The following is a 17,367-nucleotide window of genomic DNA, read 5'->3' as shown; positions in this document are numbered from 1 at the left end:
GTACAAGGCCTCTCTGAGAATATGTTTACAATTTGAAATTATTGATAAAGGAAATTTAAATAAACATTTAAATTTTAAAAACTACATTTTATTGAAAATATAAATTTTCCTACAAGTTTTAAAATTCAGTTTGACAAATTTTAGACAGCAAAGTTGACTAATACATGGTATTTAAAACAAATGGTAGCTTAAGTCTGTACAAGTGATATCATTTTTCCCAGGGTTAGTGAAGCAACACCGCTCATAGTGATTTTGGCAGCAAACCGCAATATGCCTGTCCAGATGCATATAGGTGTAGACACTAAAGAAACAGTGACAGGTGCTATGTTCCACATATTGTGTCAGGTACGTAGGCAGTTGTTTGTATAAGTAATAGCGCACTCAGATTTAAAGTTCGGATGGGACCACTACCATGTTGTATAGCAAAAATGCATTCCATTTCAATGTCAATAACTACAAAAGGTGACAATGGGATAGGAAAATACAGTTTCTAGGGAGGCTCTACCTTACTGAAAAATGGTGTTATTCTCTCTCATGAAGACCTAAGCCATGTCTTTGTGGTGCTATATATCAGTGTGGTGATATGAACTAATCATGGTCACTTATGACAGTACACTTCACATGTCCTTATGAAACCTTGCTATCACCACCGGACTACTGGAGAGCTTCCAAACTGATCCAACTCTAACATTTTGTTCCAGATACAATGTTAGACCTGAAAAGATATAACATGTCTCACTTGATTCTAGAAAACAGTAAGATGTAGGTAAATGAATTTAAAATGTGTTCGATATGGTGATTTCAAAATAACATTAAGGTTGCAAGCATGGGAAAAATATTAAACATGACAGACTGACACTCAAAAAGGTGAAGCGATGACCATGTATTAAAGTGATAAATTCATCCTAAAAATATATGGGGTTTCTAGAAGCATATTTAGCCATTTACAGGTTAAATAGCAAATCAGGTAGACTATGTATCATACAGTTTAAGGCAATGTTGGGGCGGTGAGGTTTGATCATTGGTGCAAACATTAGTACATACCAGTATACAGGAAGGTCAAGCGACAATGTAATAAATTAAAATATATGACTATAAGCGATCTTATTCATGAGGGAAATAACAATTTTGGATATTGCAGATGAATACAGCAAAATGTGGCCACACAGATCAACTATAGATACCAATAAATCCTATATCGTCAACTAAATGTGAAATTCTGATCCCCAAAACGTGAAAACCAGGATGGACATTTACATATGTGGGACATATACAATGTACTTGTTAAGATCAAATGTGCAAACAAAATTCAAATGATCTGTTTCAACATTTATCATTAAGAGTGTTGGTTACCAATTATTAAACTCAATGATTCAATGGAATCAGATATCAGCTGATGCTACAATACTGCACACTGTCATAGTACTAAATTGAAATATGTTATCATACATAGGCCTACTCATGATGAAAATAACATTTTGGGATATTTTCAGCGCACACAGCCAGAAATGGGCCTTACAGATTCACTATATGTACAATGTCAGCCTATATGATGTACTGAATGTGAACGTTTGATCCCAAACATTCTAAAATATATGAATATTTGTTCATGTGGGATATGTAGCTATCGCAAAATCAGTTGTACAAAGTTAAATTCAAATAATCTGTTTGAATATTTCTTATGCAATCTTTAGAGTGTCAGTTAACAAATATTATTAGTAATTAATAATGCATAAAGCAAGATGGATCATCAGCATTCCCATAACATCATATAGGCCACAATGCTGCACTACACCAATCAATATCGTAACCAAACTGAACAATACAATGGAATGCATTTTGTGTTCAGCTTATATTATTTTGCTGTTTTCTTACATCCAAGGGTAATATACATGGGGAAAGTATATTTTATCCCTTTGAACTGTATTTCATTCTGGGACAGTTTAAAATGATTTAGTAGAGAACTTGACTAGGTTCTAGTATAAAGTTTTCATCTCTGTCCTCTCACTAAATACCCTATAACTATGTTTGTAAAAAATTACTGAAGGCCATACAAGCAGATATGTGTTACTCAGGAAGTGACCCCATGATAAACACATAAATTAACTGCTTGGACCCCTAATAAATACTTTGAATGACCAATACAAATTGGAATTTTGTCTTCGTGTATTTTAAATGATGGTCTCATTTTGACTTACAAAGATATTTTCTCTGACAAAATTTGACAAATATCCAACATTGGAACTTATATATGGTGTAGGAATATTTACATGCTGATATCATTTAATATCATTTCAACAAATATTATATATTTTGGAGTAAATGTTTTAATTTTTTATACTTCTTTTTAAATTTCATTTAAATTTTTCAAAATAAAACTTAACTTTTTATTTCTAATTTCATTCTACTGTTTTTCAAAGTCAATATACATAACATATTGAAATTTCATGTGTCGTTCATTAATAATAAAGATTTAATACCAGTTTAATCTTTACTCAAATACTGCACTGACAGGACATAGCACAATTAATTTTGTTATATGTTCTCTACATTTGGTTCTCGAGACTGACATTTCCACTGTGTGACAATCAGTACAAATCATATGTTAATCTAAAAATACCTTCACGGTGAAGTTCTTGCCAAAGGTTTTTTTGAGAGGCTGGACTGTCAACAGAGCAGTATGTAAACAGAACACATATTTCACTTCCGGATCATCACCATGGCCTTATTACTGACTATGCACTATCGCCGAAATACACATGGAAAACCACACCTGAGCTCATATTCTCAAGAATAAACAATGACCTTTAAATCCCTATCAAAATCGCATAAATATAACTCTTCTATCACCATGACAATGAGAGAGGAATAAATGTTCTAACAATAGACTAGAACTACCTTTGTGAGTACCGAACTGGAAGTACTGAGACCTGATTATATAATCATCGGTTACTATCTTCCATTTGGATCTGGTTAGAAGAAAAGAGAACAAAATGCTAAATTTGAATTAGAGGTTTACTTTAATTGAATTGGTACCTCACCAAAGTGAGGCTTCAAAGAATGGTCTATAGACTCATTAAATGTTCCTCTCCACGGTAATCTTTAGTAAAAGGCGAAAGATTAATACGATGTGAAGAGAAACCAGAGTAATCATTATACTTTCACGCTTTATTTTGAAGAGAAATAGTTTGAACTTTCCAAATGCTTTTGTAAAGACGATAGTGGAATGGTTATGTCTACAAAGATCCAAAAGGGTCATAGTTTTCAATATACAGTGTCATTTTGCTATTGGCTATTTTGAATTTCAGTGAAACCCATTTATTTTCTTTATACTGGTAGAAAGGATACTAATTAATATTTCTATATTTCTTGTCGTGGAAAAGGCAGGGGGAGTTAATTTGACAGTAAAAGGGATGTAATCCACATTCGTTAGATGTTCGAGTTATCGAGATGGATTATAACTACCTATTTATACATCAGGAAAAGATTACTAATTTGGAAAAAAATAACAGGTGTTTTATTCATATAGGAAATCAAAATTTACTTGAAGAAAAAAAATTCCATTTTAGATTAATGCAACGTGTGGATGTTTCAGATGTTTGGGATATCATCTGTCTTCTCCGAGGAGAGCAATGTAGACCTTAAACCTGGCATATGTACTAGCAAACTAGGGTATGTTATACCAAGCTTAGACCATTAACTGTCTTTATTGCGTTTGGTACAATTCCAATAGGTGGTCCACACATGGTTAAGTAAAGATTCAGACATGTTTAGGCTGCCGTTAATGAAATTGAGTCGCAATTATTACTTCCGGATCAGTACCCACAAAAGTAGTCCCAGTCTATATTTAGAGCATTGTTTCCTCTCTCGTTTCGGTAGTGGTACGCAGCTTAGATTTCGGCTTTTGAGGTATAGATTTCAGGAAAATTAAATTGAAAACTCTTTGTAAAATGAGCATCAATGAGTTTCTCTTCCTACTGCTAAAACTGCTTCTCTGTTAGATCCAACTCGCGAAAAAGGCGCATAACATATTCCCATGTTGTTGTTGTGGGAATAACGCCATTTTTCAGCACGTGATAGGCTATACATGGCGGCCAGTATAAATAGTGGCATAAGAAACTGGAGAAAACCTCGGGAAGAGCCACCGACTCACGAGAGGCTAATGGCAACCTTTCTCATATACACACATAGACCGACCCCGAGACCCGAACCACGTGGATCGAGATGAGATGGCAGTGATTGGTAAAGTCGAGCGCTTTAGAACACTCGGCCATCCGGGTTCCCGTTTAATTCCATGTAGTTTAAAATTAGCATTTAAAACCTTAATACTTACGTGTAAATTCTTCATTTCTTTTAAGATATGTCACCTGCTGTGATACATCGCCAGCATTGAAAATTATTTTCTGTCGGAAACGTGTCATGCCGTTTTCATAGATTTGTATGTTTTGAGTTTAAATGAATGCAGCCGGTGTTACTATCCATCAAAAATAATAGTAATACAAAGTTTATGTAAGTAACAACTCAGATTTCGTTAGAGATTTTCAATCACAAATACATAAAAGTAGCTAGAAATACGAGGCCTCCAAAGTTGCATATTAAAACTTGCTGGTACTCTGTGACATGTGAATGGTTTTAAGATTGTTCTTTTTGAATTATTTTTAGGCAGCCATAGTCAAAAAAATTTCCTTAATGTTATTTCGTCTGTTTTGCTTTAATTTGGTTTCGTTAGATGCCTCAAGGAGCAAATCTGAGCAGCTTTGATCATTAATGAAATTGTAAAGCCGATGTAATAAGCCTTTCCCAAAGAATTTATTAATTTCTTAGAATTAGTTCGAAGATGAAATATACCATGGCACATGCTCATAGGTAGAGAACAAAATAATGAACAGATCACAACAAACAAACAAAAAACCCCAACCATGTTGCCACTTGCACATGGACGTAAGCTTATGGTGCTTTAGGTTCGTTGATATTAGAAACACACACACACACACACACACACACTGTTTACTCATATTCAGCGTGATGTTGTGAGTTTGACGCCATTTTCCAACAATAACAAGAAAAAAACAACTTGCATCTTTCAAATGCAATTAATATTACAGTACCTTCGGTTCTTTGATTTTCAGTCAAAACACACACACACACACACACACACACACACACACACACACACACACACTCGTGCATGTATATACACAGGGCGTTTTTACTGCAGACGAGTTTCAAATATACACTTAACAGATCTTAATTTCCAAAACTTTGATACATATAGTCCACAATCGTTAGATCACGCCTCTTTTTATTAGCGGATTGATTATTCAGATTGGTTTTACTGGGTTTAATGCCATTTTGCAGCACATGATTGGTATATATATGAACGCTAAATTGATACACTTTGGATGACCATATGCAAATATAATACTTGTACATACATTTGCATACATATTCCACGCAAACTAGACCAGCAAGTAGATCATCGCTTCTTTTGTTTTTTTCTGACACTACCGGTAATGTCAGGGGAGAAAAAAGAAGAAAAGGCGGAGATCTACTTGTTGGTCTAAAAAGCAAACGTGCATCTACATACATGTATTTGAATAAGATCACATCAAATGCTAAATTCATAAACATAAGATAATGTTACTTACTTCCAAACACACATGCATACCATATACATGTGAGATAAAGAGGACAAAATAGAAGGTATGATGCGAGAAAGTGACGTGATAACTAACATACTTCTGGTCCAGTAATATTCAGGGAACATAATATTCCTGATAAACTCCATTTGTCAATAAATCGAACAAGGTCAGATCCATAAGGACATAGAACACAATTAATTTTACTCTATGTTCTCTACATTTGTTTCTCAATACTTCTTAAATCCCTAAAAAATGCATAAATATAACTCTTCTGTCACCACCAAAATGAGAGGAAGAAATATTCTAAAAATAGACTTGAACTACATCTATTGGTACTGAACTGGATGTACTAATTGTGACCTGATTCCTGACAGGCCCAATTTGTTATGGCCAATTTTAGTCAAACTTTTATATTTGCATGCCACACCTATTTCAATTTTATACATGAAGTCTTTTTGAATTTTATTACAAACAAGACACGTGACACCTTTCAGAAAGTGTGTAGTGCTGGTGTTCCACAGGGTGCAAGTTTTGGTCCAAGTGCTCTTGAGAAACCAAAACTTAATTTGCTATATCTTCCTTAATTATAAGAATTTTTCAATGCAATGAAAACCTGAATGTACAAGGCCTCTCTGAGAATATGTTTACAATTTGAAATTATTGATAAAGGAAATTTAAATAAACATTTAAATTTTAAAAACTACATTTTATTGAAAATATAAATTTTCCTACAAGTTTTAAAATTCAGTTTGACAAATTTTAGACAGCAAAGTTGACTAATACATGGTATTTAAAACAAATGGTAGCTTAAGTCTGTACAAGTGATATCATTTTTCCCAGGGTTAGTGAAGCAACACAGCTCATAGTGATTTTGGCAGCAAACCGCAATATGCCTGTCCAGATGCATATAGGTGTAGACACTAAAGAAACAGTGACAGGTGCTATGTTCCACATATTGTGTCAGGTACGTAGGCAGTTGTTTGTATAAGTAATAGCGCACTCAGATTTAAAGTTCGGATGGGACCACTACCATGTTGTATAGCAAAAATGCATTCCATTTCAATGTCAATAACTACAAAAGGTGACAATGGGATAGGAAAATACAGTTTCTAGGGAGGCTCTACCTTACTGAAAAATGGTGTTATTCTCTCTCATGAAGACCTAAGCCATGTCTTTGTGGTGCTATATATCAGTGTGGTGATATGAACTAATCATGGTCACTTATGACAGTACACTTCACATGTCCTTATGAAACCTTGCTATCACCACCGGACTACTGGAGAGCTTCCAAACTGATCCAACTCTAACATTTTGTTCCAGATACAATGTTAGACCTGAAAAGATATAACATGTCTCACTTGATTCTAGAAAACAGTAAGATGTAGGTAAATGAATTTAAAATGTGTTCGATATGGTGATTTCAAAATAACATTAAGGTTGCAAGTATGGGAAAAATATTAAACATGACAGACTGACACTCAAAAAGGTGAAGCGATGACCATGTATTAAAGTGATAAATTCATCCTAAAAATATATGGGGTTTCTAGAAGCATATTTAGCCATTTACAGGTTAAATAGCAAATCAGGTAGACTATGTATCATACAGTTTAAGGCAATGTTGGGGCGGTGAGGTTTGATCATTGGTGCAAACATTAGTACATACCAGTATACAGGAAGGTCAAGCGACAATGTAATAAATTAAAATATATGACTATAAGCGATCTTATTCATGAGGGAAATAACAATTTTGGATATTGCAGATGAATACAGCAAAATGTGGCCACACAGATCAACTATAGATACCAATAAATCCTATATCGTCAACTAAATGTGAAATTCTGATCCCCAAAACGTGAAAACCAGGATGGACATTTACATATGTGGGACATATACAATGTACTTGTTAAGATCAAATGTGCAAACAAAATTCAAATGATCTGTTTCAACATTTATCATTAAGAGTGTTGGTTACCAATTATTAAACTCAATGATTCAATGGAATCAGATATCAGCTGATGCTACAATACTGCACACTGTCATAGTACTAAATTGAAATATGTTATCATACATAGGCCTACTCATGATGAAAATAACATTTTGGGATATTTTCAGCGCACACAGCCAGAAATGGGCCTTACAGATTCACTATATGTACAATGTCAGCCTATATGATGTACTGAATGTGAACGTTTGATCCCAAACATTCTAAAATATATGAATATTTGTTCATGTGGGATATGTAGCTATCGCAAAATCAGTTGTACAAAGTTAAATTCAAATAATCTGTTTGAATATTTCTTATGCAATCTTTAGAGTGTCAGTTAACAAATATTATTAGTAATTAATAATGCATAAAGCAAGATGGATCATCAGCATTCCCATAACATCATATAGGCCACAATGCTGCACTACACCAATCAATATCGTAACCAAACTGAACAATACAATGGAATGCATTTTGTGTTCAGCTTATATTATTTTGCTGTTTTCTTACATCCAAGGGTAATATACATGGGGAAAGTATATTTTATCCCTTTGAACTGTATTTCATTCTGGGACAGTTTAAAATGATTTAGTAGAGAACTTGACTAGGTTCTAGTATAAAGTTTTCATCTCTGTCCTCTCACTAAATACCCTATAACTATGTTTGTAAAAAATTACTGAAGGCCATACAAGCAGATATGTGTTACTCAGGAATTGACCCCATGATAAACTCATAAATTAACTGCTTGGACCCCTAATAAATACTTTGAATGACCAATACAAATTGGAATTTTGTCTTCGTGTATTTTAAATGATGGTCTCATTTTGACTTACAAAGATATTTCTCTGACAAAATTTGACAAATATCCAACATTGGAACTTATATATGGTGTAGGAATATTTACATGCTGATATCATTTAATATCATTTCAACAAATATTATATATTTTGGAGTAAATGTTTTAATTTTTTATACTTCTTTTTAAATTTCATTTAAATTTTTCAAAATAAAACTTAACTTTTTATTTCTAATTTCATTCTACTGTTTTTCAAAGTCAATATACATAACATATTGAAATTTCATGTGTCGTTCATTAATAATAAAGATTTAATACCAGTTTAATCTTTACTCAAATACTGCACTGACAGGACATAGCACAATTAATTTTGTTATATGTTCTCTACATTTGGTTCTCGAGACTGACATTTCCACTGTGTGACAATCAGTACAAATCATATGTTAATCTAAAAATACCTTCACGGTGAAGTTCTTGCCAAAGGTTTTTTTGAGAGGCTGGACTGTCAACAGAGCAGTATGTAAACAGAACACATATTTCACTTCCGGATCATCACCATGGCCTTATTACTGACTATGCACTATCGCCGAAATACACATGGAAAACCACACCTGAGCTCATATTGTCAAGAATAAACAATGACCTTTAAATCCCTATCAAAATCGCATAAATATAACTCTTCTATCACCATGACAATGAGAGAGGAATAAATGTTCTAACAATAGACTAGAACTACCTTTGTGAGTACCGAACTGGAAGTACTGAGACCTGATTATATAATCATCGGTTACTATCTTCCATTTGGATCTGGTTAGAAGAAAAGAGAACAAAATGCTAAATTTGAACTAGAGGTTTACTTTAATTGAATTGGTACCTCACCAAAGTGAGGCTTCAAAGAATGGTCTATAGACTCATTAAATGTTCCTCTCCACGGTAATCTTTAGTAAAAGGCGAAAGATTAATACGATGTGAAGAGAAACCAGAGTAATCATTATACTTTCACGCTTTATTTTGAAGAGAAATAGTTTGAACTTTCCAAATGCTTTTGTAAAGACGATAGTGGAATGGTTATGTCTACAAAGATCCAAAAGGGTCATAGTTTTCAATATACAGTGTCATTTTGCTATTGGCTATTTTGAATTTCAGTGAAACCCATTTATTTTCTTTATACTGGTAGAAAGGATACTAATTAATATTTCTATATTTCTTGTCGTGGAAAAGGCAGGGGGAGTTAATTTGACAGTAAAAGGGATGTAATCCACATTCGTTAGATGTTCGAGTTATCGAGATGGATTATAACTACCTATTTATACATCAGGAAAAGATTACTAATTTGGAAAAAAATAACAGGTGTTTTATTCATATAGGAAATCAAAATTTACTTGAAGAAAAAAAATTCCATTTTAGATTAATGCAACGTGTGGATGTTTCAGATGTTTGGGATATCATCTGTCTTCTCCGAGGAGAGCAATGTAGACCTTAAACCTGGCATATGTACTAGCAAACTAGGGTATGTTATACCAAGCTTAGACCATTAACTGTCTTTATTGCGTTTGGTACAATTCCAATAGGTGGTCCACACATGGTTAAGTAAAGATTCAGACATGTTTAGGCTGCCGTTAATGAAATTGAGTCGCAATTATTACTTCCGGATCAGTACCCACAAAAGTAGTCCCAGTCTATATTTAGAGCATTGTTTCCTCTCTCGTTTCGGTAGTGGTACGCAGCTTAGATTTCGGCTTTTGAGGTATAGATTTCAGGAAAATTAAATTGAAAACTCTTTGTAAAATGAGCATCAATGAGTTTCTCTTCCTACTGCTAAAACTGCTTCTCTGTTAGATCCAACTCGCGAAAAAGGCGCATAACATATTCCCATGTTGTTGTTGTGGGAATAACGCCATTTTTCAGCACGTGATAGGCTATACATGGCGGCCAGTATAAATAGTGGCATAAGAAACTGGAGAAAACCTCGGGAAGAGCCACCGACTCACGAGAGGCTAATGGCAACCTTTCTCATATACACACATAGACCGACCCCGAGACCCGAACCACGTGGATCGAGATGAGATGGCAGTGATTGGTAAAGTCGAGCGCTTTAGAACACTCGGCCATCCGGGTTCCCGTTTAATTCCATGTAGTTTAAAATTAGCATTTAAAACCTTAATACTTACGTGTAAATTCTTCATTTCTTTTAAGATATGTCACCTGCTGTGATACATCGCCAGCATTGAAAATTATTTTCTGTCGGAAACGTGTCATGCCGTTTTCATAGATTTGTATGTTTTGAGTTTAAATGAATGCAGCCGGTGTTACTATCCATCAAAAATAATAGTAATACAAAGTTTATGTAAGTAACAACTCAGATTTCGTTAGAGATTTTCAATCACAAATACATAAAAGTAGCTAGAAATACGAGGCCTCCAAAGTTGCATATTAAAACTTGCTGGTACTCTGTGACATGTGAATGGTTTTAAGCTTGTTCTTTTTGAATTATTTTTAGGCAGCCATAGTCAAAAAAATTTCCTTAATGTTATTTCGTCTGTTTTGCTTTAATTTGGTTTCGTTAGATGCCTCAAGGAGCAAATCTGAGCAGCTTTGATCATTAATGAAATTGTAAAGCCGATGTAATAAGCCTTTCCCAAAGAATTTATTAATTTCTTAGAATTAGTTCGAAGATGAAATATACCATGGCACATGCTCATAGGTAGAGAAAAAAATAATGAACAGATCACAACAAACAAACAAAAAACCCCAACCATGTTGCCACTTGCACATGGACGTAAGCTTATGGTGCTTTAGGTTCGTTGATATTAGACACACACACACACACACACACACACACTGTTTACTCATATTCAGCGTGATGTTGTGAGTTTGACGCCATTTTCCAACAATAACAAGAAAAAAACAACTTGCATCTTTCAAATGCAATTAATATTACAGTACCTTCGGTTCTTTGATTTTCAGTCAAAACACACACACACACACACACACACACACACACACACACACTCGTGCATGTATATACACAGGGCGTTTTTACTGCAGACGAGTTTCAAATATACACTTAACAGATCTTAATTTCCAAAACTTTGATACATATAGTCCACAATCGTTAGATCACGCCTCTTTTTATTAGCGGATTGATTATTCAGATTGGTTTTACTGGGTTTAATGCCATTTTGCAGCACATGATTGGTATATATATGAACGCTAAATTGATACACTTTGGATGACCATATGCAAATATAATACTTGTACATACATTTGCATACATATTCCACGCAAACTAGACCAGCAAGTAGATCATCGCTTCTTTTGTTTTTTTCTGACACTACCGGTAATGTCAGGGGAGAAAAAAGAAGAAAAGGCGGAGATCTACTTGTTGGTCTAAAAAGCAAACGTGCATCTACATACATGTATTTGAATAAGATCACATCAAATGCTAAATTCATAAACATAAGATAATGTTACTTACTTCCAAACACACATGCATACCATATACATGTGAGATAAAGAGGACAAAATAGAAGGTATGATGCGAGAAAGTGACGTGATAACTAACATACTTCTGGTCCAGTAATATTCAGGGAACATAATATTCCTGATAAACTCCATTTGTCAATAAATCGAACAAGGTCAGATCCATAAGGACATAGAACACAATTAATTTTACTCTATGTTCTCTACATTTGTTTCTCAATACTTCTTAAATCCCTAAAAAATGCATAAATATAACTCTTCTGTCACCACCAAAATGAGAGGAAGAAATATTCTAAAAATAGACTTGAACTACATCTATTGGTACTGAACTGGATGTACTAATTGTGACCTGATTCCTGACAGGCCCAATTTGTTATGGCCAATTTTAGTCAAACTTTTATATTTGCATGCCACACCTATTTCAATTTTATACATGAAGTCTTTTTGAATTTTATTACAAACAAGACACGTGACACCTTTCAGAAAGTGTGTAGTGCTGGTGTTCCACAGGGTGCAAGTTTTGGTCCAAGTGCTCTTGAGAAACCAAAACTTAATTTGCTATATCTTCCTTAATTATAAGAATTTTTCAATGCAATGAAAACCTGAATGTACAAGGCCTCTCTGAGAATATGTTTACAATTTGAAATTATTGATAAAGGAAATTTAAATAAACATTTAAATTTTAAAAACTACATTTTATTGAAAATATAAATTTTCCTACAAGTTTTAAAATTCAGTTTGACAAATTTTAGACAGCAAAGTTGACTAATACATGGTATTTAAAACAAATGGTAGCTTAAGTCTGTACAAGTGATATCATTTTTCCCAGGGTTAGTGAAGCAACACAGCTCATAGTGATTTTGGCAGCAAACCGCAATATGCCTGTCCAGATGCATATAGGTGTAGACACTAAAGAAACAGTGACAGGTGCTATGTTCCACATATTGTGTCAGGTACGTAGGCAGTTGTTTGTATAAGTAATAGCGCACTCAGATTTAAAGTTCGGATGGGACCACTACCATGTTGTATAGCAAAAATGCATTCCATTTCAATGTCAATAACTACAAAAGGTGACAATGGGATAGGAAAATACAGTTTCTAGGGAGGCTCTACCTTACTGAAAAATGGTGTTATTCTCTCTCATGAAGACCTAAGCCATGTCTTTGTGGTGCTATATATCAGTGTGGTGATATGAACTAATCATGGTCACTTATGACAGTACACTTCACATGTCCTTATGAAACCTTGCTATCACCACCGGACTACTGGAGAGCTTCCAAACTGATCCAACTCTAACATTTTGTTCCAGATACAATGTTAGACCTGAAAAGATATAACATGTCTCACTTGATTCTAGAAAACAGTAAGATGTAGGTAAATGAATTTAAAATGTGTTCGATATGGTGATTTCAAAATAACATTAAGGTTGCAAGTATGGGAAAAATATTAAACATGACAGACTGACACTCAAAAAGGTGAAGCGATGACCATGTATTAAAGTGATAAATTCATCCTAAAAATATATGGGGTTTCTAGAAGCATATTTAGCCATTTACAGGTTAAATAGCAAATCAGGTAGACTATGTATCATACAGTTTAAGGCAATGTTGGGGCGGTGAGGTTTGATCATTGGTGCAAACATTAGTACATACCAGTATACAGGAAGGTCAAGCGACAATGTAATAAATTAAAATATATGACTATAAGCGATCTTATTCATGAGGGAAATAACAATTTTGGATATTGCAGATGAATACAGCAAAATGTGGCCACACAGATCAACTATAGATACCAATAAATCCTATATCGTCAACTAAATGTGAAATTCTGATCCCCAAAACGTGAAAACCAGGATGGACATTTACATATGTGGGACATATACAATGTACTTGTTAAGATCAAATGTGCAAACAAAATTCAAATGATCTGTTTCAACATTTATCATTAAGAGTGTTGGTTACCAATTATTAAACTCAATGATTCAATGGAATCAGATATCAGCTGATGCTACAATACTGCACACTGTCATAGTACTAAATTGAAATATGTTATCATACATAGGCCTACTCATGATGAAAATAACATTTTGGGATATTTTCAGCGCACACAGCCAGAAATGGGCCTTACAGATTCACTATATGTACAATGTCAGCCTATATGATGTACTGAATGTGAACGTTTGATCCCAAACATTCTAAAATATATGAATATTTGTTCATGTGGGATATGTAGCTATCGCAAAATCAGTTGTACAAAGTTAAATTCAAATAATCTGTTTGAATATTTCTTATGCAATCTTTAGAGTGTCAGTTAACAAATATTATTAGTAATTAATAATGCATAAAGCAAGATGGATCATCAGCATTCCCATAACATCATATAGGCCACAATGCTGCACTACACCAATCAATATCGTAACCAAACTGAACAATACAATGGAATGCATTTTGTGTTCAGCTTATATTATTTTGCTGTTTTCTTACATCCAAGGGTAATATACATGGGGAAAGTATATTTTATCCCTTTGAACTGTATTTCATTCTGGGACAGTTTAAAATGATTTAGTAGAGAACTTGACTAGGTTCTAGTATAAAGTTTTCATCTCTGTCCTCTCACTAAATACCCTATAACTATGTTTGTAAAAAATTACTGAAGGCCATACAAGCAGATATGTGTTACTCAGGAATTGACCCCATGATAAACTCATAAATTAACTGCTTGGACCCCTAATAAATACTTTGAATGACCAATACAAATTGGAATTTTGTCTTCGTGTATTTTAAATGATGGTCTCATTTTGACTTACAAAGATATTTCTCTGACAAAATTTGACAAATATCCAACATTGGAACTTATATATGGTGTAGGAATATTTACATGCTGATATCATTTAATATCATTTCAACAAATATTATATATTTTGGAGTAAATGTTTTAATTTTTTATACTTCTTTTTAAATTTCATTTAAATTTTTCAAAATAAAACTTAACTTTTTATTTCTAATTTCATTCTACTGTTTTTCAAAGTCAATATACATAACATATTGAAATTTCATGTGTCGTTCATTAATAATAAAGATTTAATACCAGTTTAATCTTTACTCAAATACTGCACTGACAGGACATAGCACAATTAATTTTGTTATATGTTCTCTACATTTGGTTCTCGAGACTGACATTTCCACTGTGTGACAATCAGTACAAATCATATGTTAATCTAAAAATACCTTCACGGTGAAGTTCTTGCCAAAGGTTTTTTTGAGAGGCTGGACTGTCAACAGAGCAGTATGTAAACAGAACACATATTTCACTTCCGGATCATCACCATGGCCTTATTACTGACTATGCACTATCGCCGAAATACACATGGAAAACCACACCTGAGCTCATATTGTCAAGAATAAACAATGACCTTTAAATCCCTATCAAAATCGCATAAATATAACTCTTCTATCACCATGACAATGAGAGAGGAATAAATGTTCTAACAATAGACTAGAACTACCTTTGTGAGTACCGAACTGGAAGTACTGAGACCTGATTATATAATCATCGGTTACTATCTTCCATTTGGATCTGGTTAGAAGAAAAGAGAACAAAATGCTAAATTTGAACTAGAGGTTTACTTTAATTGAATTGGTACCTCACCAAAGTGAGGCTTCAAAGAATGGTCTATAGACTCATTAAATGTTCCTCTCCACGGTAATCTTTAGTAACTTATGTTGGCACCCCATGACTCCGTTCCAGCAGATGCTGGTAAAGAGTTGGAGGTGTCACCCTGTTTTTCGTTTCTAAAAGTCATGGTTTGTGATTTTTGTATCCCCCGTCCTCCCATATGTAGATTCCATGTGATATTGCTTTTTTTGTATTCATTTCGTTTTATATAAAAGTTTTAATTTTATTATTTTTTTTTATTTTATTTGTATTTTTTTTTTTTTTTTTTTTTTTTTAATTAATTTATTTATCTCTTTTTTTCGTCAGGGTTGATCTTTGTTTCGTTTCGCCATATATCTCGAGTTGTCCCTGCATGCGGGTTCTGAGTTGTACTGCGTTCCAACTCGGTAGGCAGGTCGGTTTCCATTCTCAGGTCAATACTTGCAAACACTAGTGCTCGTGATTGTTTTCTTGCCTTGAACCCGACATGCATGAAACTTAGGATCGTACTCGTTTTCCCTTTACGAAAGTTCAGGGTAAAAGTTTCCGTTCCCATCCCCATTTCGTTATCGTTATTATTTTTGAGTGACTTGCCATAGTCATTAAAGTCCGGTGTGGTGCTGTTTGTGTGTGTTGTGTTGTAACTGCATTTGATTTTGTGTATAGACTGGCAATATCTAGATCATATCTTAAGAGTTTTGGGTTAACTATCTAGTTTTCAGTAGTGGCACGGTAGTCTTGGTTTTAGTCCCTGTGGTGTAGGTCTATCTGTACTTGGAGAATTGTTTGATTGATATCCCGGCTGGGGTGTAATTAATCATTGGTAGTCATTGTTCCAAGATTCGTGTGAACATCAGCTAGAAAGGATTTTACTGGGATAGTTTGGATTCAGGTTCATTATATGATGTATTGTTTAGGAGGTTAAACATATTTAGTTATAATTTCTTCCTTTTTTGTTTGATTTTCTTATATATAAAAATGAAAATAGATGTATTTTTTTTTAAAAATTTGACTTTTTATTTATGTTTTATTTTTATTTTGTGTGGATTTGTGTGTTTGTGTATGCATGTACGCAGTTTACTTTGTTGTTGTGCATACTTATCTGCTTATTGTTGGGTTCCTATAGATAGAAATGATGTGTGTGGGCTGGTTAGGTTATTGTATTGTTGTTTTCGGTGGGATTTTGTACAGACAGGACCTTCATGGACTCTATTTAGACAGTCTCTTTCCTCGACTTTATCCAGCAGGCCATATCTGTTTAGCGAGCGTTGCATATTCTGGTGGGTCTTTGTTTATTTTGTGTTTGGGGGGAGGGGGTATCAGTTACAGATGTGTTGACTAAGATTCCCTTGGGATAAACTCTTGAAGAGAGTTAATTCTCTAGCCCTCACATCTGTTTCTGTTATATGCCTATAGCTATATTCGCTAGTCGGGATGAAATAGTTGTTTTTGTAGTATGGCCAGGTTTACCGTACATGTATAGGTGGAGGGATTGGATCTGCACAAAATAAGACAGTCACAGCTGGAGATGATGGGTTTCCATTGGGATAAACTCCTTAATAGGGTTTTTGCCTACCGCCTCCTCTGTGTACTGTTTCTGTGTTGTTTAATTTCGTAATTGGTTGAATGGTTTTGGTGGTGAATTTTACATATAATGGTAGACAGTCCTGATTATGGTTAGTTTGTGATCGTAGAATGGGGTTTTGGGTTTCCGTTGGGATAAACTCTTTAATAGAGTTATGCCCGCTGCCCCTTCTGCCTACTGTTTTAATGTATGCGTGTGTGTATGTGTTAGTTCTTTGTACATG

General features: G+C 34.1%; 2 non-coding genes across 2 annotated transcripts; both read right to left on the bottom strand.

Annotated features, from left to right (window-relative positions):
- Positions 1 to 3,034: 3,034 nt before the first annotated feature.
- LOC149777069 (U5 spliceosomal RNA) lies at positions 3,035 to 3,150 on the bottom strand. The gene has a single exon (XR_016416343.1). It is a non-coding gene; the product is annotated as a U5 spliceosomal RNA (small nuclear RNA).
- Positions 3,151 to 9,294: 6,144 nt separating this feature from the next.
- Positions 9,295 to 9,410, bottom strand: LOC149777068 (U5 spliceosomal RNA). Its single transcript, XR_016416342.1, has one exon. It is a non-coding gene; the product is annotated as a U5 spliceosomal RNA (small nuclear RNA).
- Positions 9,411 to 17,367: the final 7,957 nt, after the last annotated feature.

Source organism: Sinohyriopsis cumingii, chromosome 18 (assembly GCF_028554795.1).
Source record: "Sinohyriopsis cumingii isolate HCF-2022 chromosome 18, ASM2855479v2, whole genome shotgun sequence".
NCBI lineage: Eukaryota > Metazoa > Mollusca > Bivalvia > Unionida > Unionidae > Sinohyriopsis > Sinohyriopsis cumingii.
Note: the sequence above shows the minus strand (reverse complement) of the source record. Positions and strands in the feature narration are given on the sequence as shown.